Below are 10,795 nucleotides of genomic sequence, written 5' to 3'. Positions count from 1 at the left end.
CATCAATCACTAATTAAGAAAATGCCCTACAGCTGGATGTTATGGAGGCATTTTCCTAGTTGAGGTTGCCTCCGCTCAGAGGACTTTCGCTTGTATCAAGTTGACAGAAAACTGTCCAGCACAATGACCTTGCTGACTGGGCAGGGGCACTGCCCACTTAGCACCTATCCTGTCCACAGTGGTTGAGAGTAATGGGTGCATATTGACTTTCAGCAGGGTCAGTGAAAAACCAAAAATAGACGCACACTGGCCCAGCTCAGTTCTATCCAATGACTTACAGAGGGATTACTGCTTCTAAGCCCCTTTCCTTCCCCCGGCACAGGAAGAAAGCAGCAGCACCAGAGCCCACCATGGAAAGCAGGTGTGTGCAGTACACAGAGTACTGGGTTTGCCTTCCTGCAGCTTTGGCAGAGTGGCTGTGTCTTGAGTAAAAAGGAAACACTGAAACCCTACACCTCATGCATGCTGGTTTGAATAGGCATGACCCCCATAGACTCATATGTTTGAATGCTTGGCCATAGAGAGTGGCACTATGCAGAGGTTTGTCCTTGTTGGAGTAGGTGTGTCCTTGTTGACTTTGGGAGTTTGGGTTAGGAAAGCAGTGGGATGCTTTAGGCACTACTTACTGACCCATACTACTAGTAGGAGCGTGGAAGACAGTGGCGCTGAAGGTGATTTGAACTGTGGGGGCCTAGCTCAACAGTTTCAGAGGAGAAGGTCAGTATGTGGCCTAGAGATTAGCCTTGTGATATTTTGGTGATAAACGTAACTGCTTTTTACCCTTGTCCAGAAAGTCTGCCTGAGGCTAAAGTGAAGAGTTTTGGAGCATTTGAATTGGCAAAGGAAATCTCAAAACAGCCTAGTGTAGACACTGTTGTGTGGTTAACCCCCAGATCCTTCTCCAGTACCATGTCTGCCTGCATGCTGCCGTGCTTCTCACCATGATGATAATGGACTAAGCCTCTGAAACTGTAAGCCAGCCTGAATTAAATATTTTTCTTTATAAGAGTTGCCACAGTCATGGTGTCTCTTCACAGCAATAGAAACGCTAACTAAGACATCACATTTCTCACTCTCATCTTTATTATGAAGAAAGTACACTGTCTTCAGAATGAACTGAGAAGTTACCTAGGCCTCTCCCATTATCCCCTAGCCTACCTACTTCCAATTGCCTTGGGCGAAGGAGGATAGGGACTCTGAGATCTCCACTGAAAGAGTGCTGCTGTGAACATGGGCCCAGAGTCCCTCTATTTTAGCTCCTGGAATCTGCCTCTGACATAGTGCAGCTCACAGCTAGACTCTTCCCTGAGCTGGGGTATAGAAGAAAAGTCGGAGGAACTCTTTCCCCTGTTGGTTGGCCTCTTTTTGCTTTTTTATCCAAAGTGTCCCTAAGCTCAGCTCAGTCACCCCTGTTCCTTACCAGTAACATTAGAATGATACTAGCAACCCCTCAATACCTTTGCATTGGGCAAAGCACATAAAATGAAGGACTTACTTCTTAGTGCATGGTGGCTGCCAAACAAATCCCTGATTCTAACTTAACAGGGAGCATATCTGGTTAGTTGATTTCTACCATTTGTTTAGAAACCATCATTTCATTTCTTAACATGTTTTTAAGAATGGTTTAATGTTTTTAATGGTTTACAGGAATAAAGACTTATGGAGAGACAGTTGAAAAGTTTGGAACCCGACTTTATGCCTCTCAAATACTTTTGGGAAGTTAGCCTTACATCCGATGGCCTCTAAATGCCTTGGTAAGTTAGGCTTATGCCCAATGACCTTTTGCATTGGCCATTTCAAGGTTTCTCTTCAAAATCTTTCAGAGTAGGCATTGCCATCTTCTTCAGGACATCGATAAGTTAATAAAAGGAGACACCAAGGTACCTGCTGGAGGCAAAATTAAAACTGATTTTCACGCAGGGAAATCCCTGTCATTTACAGCTGATTCTGGCCTTAGCTGAGTGGACTTTTTCGGGATGTGTGCAGTGGGATTTCACCTCCCAACTTGGATGCCACACACCTGTGTGCAAATACATTATTACTGAGGATAGAGCCTAAAGGGTACAATGTGACATTGGGAGTTCATGCATGGCATGAGGTTTCTAATCACCTTCTAACCACCCTCTTGCACTAATGAAGAACAGAGAAGCTAGCCTCCCATGTTGTGATGGTTTGAATGAGAATGGCCCTCATAGGCCTATAGATTTGTACACTTAGTCACCAGAGAGTGCCAGTATTTGAAAGGATTAGAACGTGCGGCCTTGTTGGAGGAAGTGTGTGTGACACTGGAGGTGGACTTTGAGATTTCAAAAAGCTGATTCCAAACCCAGAGTCTCCCTTTCCTGCAGCCTGCAGATCAGGATATAAAACTTGCAGCTGCTTCTTCAGCAACATGTCTTCTTGCATGCCACCAGGCTCTCTGCTGTGATAATGAACTAAACCTCTGAAACTGTAAGCAAGCCCCAACGAAATGCTTTCCTTCGTAAGAACTGCTGTGGTCATGATGTCTCTTCACAGCAATAGAACACTGACTAAGACATATGTCGTTACTGATCATTTCTGAGTCTCAGTTTTCTTATCTATAAAATAAAGGCAACAAGAACAACAACAATAGTAAAAACTGTCTTGGAGGCATATTGCAAACTAGAAAGTACACCTATGCATTGCCTGACCTATATCTCATGCATGGACATTTATATATGAGTGACTATTCCCTTGCAAGCTAAATAAAACAAAATGTACAGAGATGCTTTGAACAGACCAACCTCAACAAGCCTGAGCTAGGGAAGATGCCTCCTTTATATGTAGACACATTTATCTATGTAATAAGTTGAAGGCGGGGTCTACTAACAATTCTATGCCATCTGTATCTATGCCACCATCTTTGGGTTAGTTTCCCCAACATTATGGTTAGGGACACTCTGGGTTCTCAGTGTCCCTCACTAATGAGAGGCGGAAAGCAGACATTTGTTGGCCTTCTGGAGTTTGGCTTCTAATTGACTGGACACACTGAGTATATCAACCAGAATAAGTCTGACCATGCTATGCCTTAGTAGCAGTTAGTTCTCCACATCTCTATGCCTTAGTACAATGAATGTGTAGTTATTCTGAAGCAGCCTAGGAGCTCTGAATTCCAAGGTTTCTGTTACCCAAAAGCAGGAACCAGAGTTGGTACCCTCTCTTGAAATTACTAGCACTTTCTTAACCTTCCATGGGTGACACAGTGACTTGTCCTGCCTTCATTGGGTAGGAACTTTAGGGCTGACATGAGAATTTGATAACCCTCATATTTCAGAGGTTAGACTCTGGCAAAACAGGAACTGTTCTGCCTTTTTTTTTTTTTTTGCAATTTTTTCTTAGTAACTATGCATCCTCATGTCCTGTGTTACTGGCAGAACAGGAGAACCTGATGATCATCCTTTGCAGGCTGGTTAGCCTCACTGGGGCTTCCCTGAGCTGTTGCTGTGGTTTCCAGGTGATGGAGTTTCTGGGGGAAGTACCAACTTATCACTGAGGTACAGAAAAGAACACTCAACCACAGTGTTGTATTTATTTGTATTTCTCTTGTGTCTTTTTGATTTTGTAGGTATGGTAGTCAGCTTTACATTACTGTAGCGCACACCTGAGATAAATAACTTTTTAGAAGAAAATTTATTTCAGTTCATGGCTTCCCAGTTGTGGTCACTTAGCCCATTGCTCCTGTGAATGTTTGAAGTAGCCTGTCATGGCATGAACTCATGGCGGAGCAACTGCTCATCCCATAGTAGCTGACCCTGAGTAAGGTCTCACTAGATAGCCTCTGTGGGTCACCACAGTAACTCTAGTTTGTATCAAGTACAAGTTTGTAACCAGTACAGGGGTCATTTCAGATTCAAACTTCAGTACTAGGCTTGCATACACTTTTCAAATAAATATACAAAAATGGAGCCATGCTACCTCAATTTTTGTTTGTTTGCTTGTTTTGTTTTTGTTTTTGTTTTCAAGACAGTGTTTCTCTGTGTAGTCCTGGCTGTCCTGGAACTCACTCTGTAGACCAGACTGGCCTCAAATTCACAGAGATCCACCTGCCTCTGCCTCCTGAGTACTGGGATTAAAGGCATGTACCATCCCATCCTCCAGCTGCCACCTAATTTTTAATGATAAAATTTAATTACTTCAAAAAAATTGGGGTGGGGGATTTGTCAAGACAGGGTTTCTCTATATAGCTTTGGAGTCTGTCTTGGAACTCACTGTGTAGACCAAGCTGGCCTCGAACTCACAAAGATCCACCTGCCTCTGCCTCCTGAGTGCTGGGATTAAAGGTATGTACTATCAACACCTGACAAATTTTGATACATTTTTTAAGGCTTGTTTTATTTTAATGACTGATCCACATGAGGCCACAGCCAGGCCACTATGTACAAACATGAGTCTTGATGATATTCTTCTCCTTGGCCTGGAGACCTCCTCTCAGCACTTCGTGATTGCTTGGTCTTAGACCTGTGAGCCTCAGCCTGGCCAGTCAGGAGCTTCTTGTAGACCTTTTGGCCTTCAGCTTGTGGATGTGCTCCATGAGAATCTGTTTGGTTTTGTTTGTTTGTTGTTGTTTGTTTTAATAATACATCCCCTTTGACCTTCAGGTACAGACTGTGGTACATATGTCAGTCAATCTCCTCAGAAGCTGGCTCAGGATCTGCATCTTTCCCATCCAAGCTACCTTCTTGGGCATTTTGAGCATCGGCAGTTCCCACTTCTGCTTCCCTATCCCCATATGCCTGCCCTTCAGTCAAACCAGGATGCTCTTCTGGCATCCGTCACAGGCTTCTGGATGATCAACCCATCTTTGATCAGCTTCCGGATCTGCTGAAGGGAGCTGGCACTGGCGATTTCATTCATCTCATTGGGGATCAACCAGTCCTTTTCACCACAGCAAAGGACATAAGAAGCAAGCCTCTTCTGAAGCCTGAGAATTAATGATGAAATTTAACTACTAAAAGTTTTAGTGATAGTTTTCTTTAAACTTATAACTTAAGCATCACAGAGAAAAAATACCAACTAATTAAAGTACAACTTTGGTTACTTTCAATATTCTGAGATTTAATATCCTTCTCCCCAAGGATTTACCCTTGTTCTGCCATTGTTTTAATGAGGTACCCATGATCGGGGAATGGCTCTGTCCATTATAGAGCTCCTACCGTCGAATGCTTGGGATAGTTAACATTGACCGTTAACTTGACTGGATTTTGAATCTCCCAGCAGACACAGCTCTGAATGTGCCTGTGAAGGTATTTCTAGAGAGGTTTAGCTACAGAAGAAGGATCCACCCTGTAGATGGGTGGCACCATCCCATGAGCTGAGGCCCTGGGTTGAAGGGAAAGGAAAAAGCAAACAGAGCATCAGTATTCAATTCTCTCTGCTTCCTGACTGAGAGCACGGGGTCACCTTTCACCTTGTACTTCTGCCACAATAAGGAGCCCTCAATCTGTGAGCCAATATAGGCTCTATTCCTTAAGCTGCTTTTTCCACGTACATCTCAGCAATGAGAAGGCAGCTAGGGCTCATTCTTTAGATTAAAAGCAAAAATGTTAAGTGCCTTTTTTCCTTCTCTCCACCCCAGTGCATATATTCTCACACTGGCAAATCCAGTCAAACTATTTCGACTAGAAAGAAAAGGATGACTGATGAGATGCAGACTAGTCACAGCCTGCCTCTCCGGCAGTCACTCTTCCAGCCCTGGGTGTGCAAGCCAGAGCCACTTGCGTTCTGGGTGAGTTCTCTACCACTGAGCTATGTGTATCCTCATCCCTTCCCTTGTCTATCTTCCTCTTTTATCCACTGAGCAGGGTAGGAGCCATAGACACAAGGAGAGAGCAGCTATACTTTATACACTCTGGGCCCCTGAAAGACTCTCCCATCTGTCCTCAAGAAGCCTACAGATGGAGCTGTGGTCCTACATCCAGCATGGAGCCCGTGTGCCCACTGGATAGCTCCTTTCCCAAAAGGGAAGATGAGAAGCCTTTTGTGGCCCTTTCTACCAGCACATTTTAGACATAGTATCCTGGTGTCATAATATAGTGGTGCAAATCACAACAGTTCTCAATAGTGGCCTTGAAATCCACTGAAGGGTGAGAAAGTTAGCTATTCTTTGCTTCAACAGGAATTCAAGACCTGATAATAGTTCTGATATCTAATATCTAATATTAGGGATATCTAATATCCCTAATGCTACAGGATACTTACTGCCTGTCAGATGATCCAGGTCTGCTGAGGTTATGGTCCACACTTAACCATATGGATGGTATAACAGAGAATGGTAAATCACTTGCAACTTATGACTGCAGTCAGGTCTGATGAGAGGAGAAATGGCAGACGAATTTGGAAGGTTTCACTCCCTACTTAATGTCTGGCTGTGGTTCTCTGTGTTTGTTTGTGTCTGCTGCAGGGGGAAGTTTCTCTGATGATGACTGAGCAAGACACTGATCTATGAGTATAGCAGAATGTCATCAGGAGTCATTTTATTGTTAGCTTTTTTTTAGACCAGTAGTATTTGGTTTTACTCCATGTCTCTGGGCTATCTAGTCTGTTTCTTGGACACCCAAGCAGAATCAGGTATGGGTTTCATCTCATGGAGTGAGCTTTTAGTCAAATAAGATACTGATTGGTGACTCCTACAAGTTCTGAGCCCCATTGTCCTATCATATTTTGCAGGCATGACAGATTGTAGATCAAAGGTTTTGTGGCTGTGTTTGTGTTTTTGTTTTTCTCTTAGTAGCCTGCAGAGTACCTTCCTGTACCAAAAAATACTAGATCATATGTGTGAAGGCTGCATGTAGGTGCCAGCTAGCCCTCTCCATGTTAAATGAGTTGTTAGTGTTACCGTCAGTAATGGGATCTGGCTGTCAGTTTGCAGAGAGCCACCTATTGTCTTGGCAACAGCTTGGGTTGTTTGGGGAGTTCCATGGAACCCCTTTGGCCAACAACTTGATTGGTTGTCACCCAGTCACAGTACTGGAAGTTTTATTTGGTGACAAGAGATGGCAAGTTGGGACTCTTTCCCCCCACCCCACCCCCCACCCCCACCCTGCTTTTTTTTTTTTTTTTTTTGAGACTTCATTAGGATCACCTTCATATACTTCAGGAAACTTCTAAGGCATCAAGATTCCATACTATCCCACAGATGCCCCTCTATTTTTAGCTATCTCTCCTCATATTCTCTCCCTCAACCCTAACTCTCCTCCCCTTCTCACCTCGTCCTCCCATTCTTGCCCCTCCTGTCCCCAGTCCACCCATAAAACCCATTCTGTTTCCATTTCCCATGATGATCCTCATGTCCCTGCCCCCCCGCCCCCCCCCCCCCCCCCCCCGCCTCCATCTCATCCTTTGTCCCTTCCCTAGTCTCTCTAGGTTTTGAATTACAGCTTGGTTATTATTTATTTAGCAGTTAATATTCACATATAAGCAAATACAAACCATCTTTATCTTTATGGGTCCGGGTTACCTTACTGAGGATGATTTTTTTTTTAAGTTCCATACATTTGCCTGTAAATTTCATGATGTCATTTTTTTTGAACAACTGAATAATACTCAACTGTGTAAATGTAGAATGTTTTCTCTATCCATTCTTCTGTTGAGGGACATCTAGGTTGTTTCCAGTTTCTAGCTATTATGAATACAGCATGATGGACATGGTTGAGAAAGTATGCTTGTAGTAGGAGGAAGCATCCTTTGGGTATATACCCAAGGGTGGTATAGTTGTATCTTGAAGTATATTGATTCTAACTTTCTGAGGACCCACCATTCTCATTTCCATAGTGGCTATATGACTTTACACTTCCATCAGCAGTGAAGGAGTGTTCCCTTTATTCTACATCCTTGCTGTAGTGAGATGCCACTTGTGTTATTGATCTTGGTATTCTGACAGGTGTAGGATGGAATCTCAAAGTAGTTTTGATTTGTATTTCCAGGGAAATTTATTTTGTGGTCTAATCTATGTGGTGTTTTATATACTTCTGGTACCTTGACAGGCACCTCATCCTTTACGTTAGGGATTTTTTTTTGTTGTTGTTGTTGTTGAAAATATTTTCTGTGCCTTAGGGTTTCTTCTTCTTCCTCTATTCCTATTATTTCTTGTCCCTATTGTTTCTTGATTAAAAATTTTGATGTTTTGGCATATTTTGGATTTCAGATCCATATATTACTTTAGCCATTCATCTTAAAAATTCTTAAGGGGTTATCAAGTTAAATAAGGTTTAAAAATTGCACCGAGAATCAGGAATGAGTCATGGTTTCTGATAGGCTGCTATTTGTAGAGCTTGGATATTCTGTCATTTACTATCAGTGATCTTGTCTCTACTGTGAACTGACTTTCCCAGACATGGCAGAGATTCCCTAGAGAAAAGGTTGGTCCAAGACACTAGGTCTCTGTCTAGACAGGGGAGACAGGTATATCAGGTGGTCTGGCCCCCTCAAGTATCTGTAGTTGATGACTTTACCTTCTCTAGAAGGAAATACACAGGAGAAATTCATTGTTATGGTACCCAGCTCTTTGTGACAGGTGATGTTGCCAGACAAAACTCATAATTCTTTTGTGCCTGTTGACTAAGAACAATTTCACATGGAAAGGGTCTAGGGGACTGAATTAGCCTCATTCTCTGATCCCCATGATCTATTGAACAGGTACTTCTGCAATGTGCATTTGCTTTTGCTTTTGAGTCACACATAACAAATGGAAGCCATTAAAGGACCAACCAAAGAGCTTTGTAAATACTTCATCCATGGTACTACAGCTGAGAAAGATGCACTTTGCTCATTGAGTGGCATGGGAATAAGGAACTTATCTCTGCAGAGACTTTGAACTCTCTAGGAGTCTCCAGAGTGGGAGCAAGGTGGTTCCATTTGTTTAAGGGAACTTTAGAACAGAAACCATGCTTTCTCTCCCTTCATTTCTTGAGGAGTTTGAGTTTTCACACACATCCCTGACTTGCCTTCTTCCTTAGCATTCTCAAGTCCTTGACCATATCTTGCCCCCTCCTGCCCTGGCATCTCCTCAGCACAGAGGACAGTGATCAGTTAGGAGAAGACAAATAAGTCTCCAGCTGTGAATGGGGGTGTGATAGTCAGAATGAGCACAAGCTCTGAGCAGCAGCAGGTTCCCTTTCTCCTTTTACCTCCCACTTTTCCTCCTAGGTCCATTATTATGGCCAGTTCACCCATGTTGAATGCATGTTCTTATCTGTTTCCATCTTTTGCTGATACATTCTCCAGATGTGGACTATCAGTTCCCACCAACTCTTAAACAGATTTTCATTCTTCTTGGCCCTATTATGACTGGGGTTAGATTGTTTTTACATCCATCATGAAACACCCCTGCTACTCTGTGGTAGTTCGAAAGTAATTGTTCCTCATATGTTCATGGGGAGTGGCACTATTAGAAAGTGTGGCCATGTTGGAAGAAGTATGTCACAGTGGGGGTGGGCTTTGAGGTCTCCTATGCCCAAGCTATGCTCAGTGTAGAGACAGTTCACTCCCTGTTGCCTGTGGATCAAGATGTCCAACTCTCAGCTCCTGTCTGGCACCATTTTTGCCTGCGTGCTGCCGTGTCTTGACATGATGATAATGGACTCAGCCTCTGAAACTGGAAGCCGCCTCAATTAAATGTTTTCCTTTATAAGAGTTGCTGTGGAGGGCAGGAGGGATAGCTGAGCCATTGAAGGCTAGGCTCACAACCAAAAATATAAGTGTTGCTGTGGTCATGGTGTCTCTTCACAGCAATAGAACACTGACTAAGATATACTCATAGAAGATCATCCATGGCAAAGACCTTGAAAATACCACAGTCATCTCCATCCATACTAAAACGCCAGAGCCTGATACAGAAAGTAGTTTAGCATTTGTGTATAAGTGGCACATATCCTTCTCTCTACTTTAAGAATTTTCTAGATCCTAACTTCATAAACAAACTAAATGTGTGTGTTGAGGCGGGGGGGGGGGGGATCACAAACAATTTAACTACAAAAAAAGTGTTTCGATGTTCATTAACCAAAAATTAAGTCAAAATCAAATGTGTGATGAACCTGAGGTGTTTCTGACAGATCTGGCCTGTGCTGTATCACACGACTTCACTGAAACCTTGGTCATGAATACACTCTGAGTACCTTTTGCACTGCACATACCATGATATGCAATACCAACAAATACTTTCTGAAGCACCTTGATTCAAGACTCGGATGCCATGAAATGAAGTGCTTCTCTTGTAATTTAAGTTTTCTGCTCTTATAGAAACATAATGAATGGCTTAATTATAGAAAGCAAAGGCTTTAAATATCTTCCTACTGCCATTCCTCAGTTCATCTTATTGTATTGTGTTAAAATGTTTGATTTAAAATACTGCTGTTTGAGTTGCTAATGAATTTTGGCATGGAATTAGGACAGAATTTCCAACAGTTTCTGAAATGGGCTTAAACACACTTCCACCATATTGTACTATGTATTTATGTGAAACAGCATGCTCAGCATTGGCAATTATACAATTAAAATGTGGATCAATTTTGAAAAATATTGGAGATGCTTTTTGCCCTATCCAATATTCCACCAGAGTTTAATTCTTTATATAAAAATAAACATCACATTTCTCTCATTAGTAATCAAAATTGCTTTCATCATAAATGAATGGTAAAATTCCATGTATAGCAAAAGGTTATTTTAAAATACATTTCTTTATGATTTATTACCAGTATATATTTGCTTTGTGTGCTTATTTTACATACCTATGTACCTAGAGTATTCAAAGTGAGTGGAACATTTTTGAGAAGCCCAG

The 10,795-nt window shown here is 42.4% G+C and overlaps 1 pseudogene; it reads right to left on the bottom strand.

The window, feature by feature from the left end:
• Positions 1–1,953: 1,953 nt before the first annotated feature.
• LOC143269873 (large ribosomal subunit protein eL19-like) overlaps positions 1,954–10,795 on the bottom strand; it is a 69,437-nt pseudogene continuing 60,595 nt past the window's right edge.

Source organism: Peromyscus maniculatus, chromosome 21 (genome assembly GCF_049852395.1).
Source record: "Peromyscus maniculatus bairdii isolate BWxNUB_F1_BW_parent chromosome 21, HU_Pman_BW_mat_3.1, whole genome shotgun sequence".
Taxonomy (NCBI): Eukaryota; Metazoa; Chordata; class Mammalia; order Rodentia; family Cricetidae; genus Peromyscus; species Peromyscus maniculatus.
The sequence above is the reverse complement of the archived record's forward strand: the minus strand, read 5'-3'. Positions and strand labels throughout refer to the sequence as shown.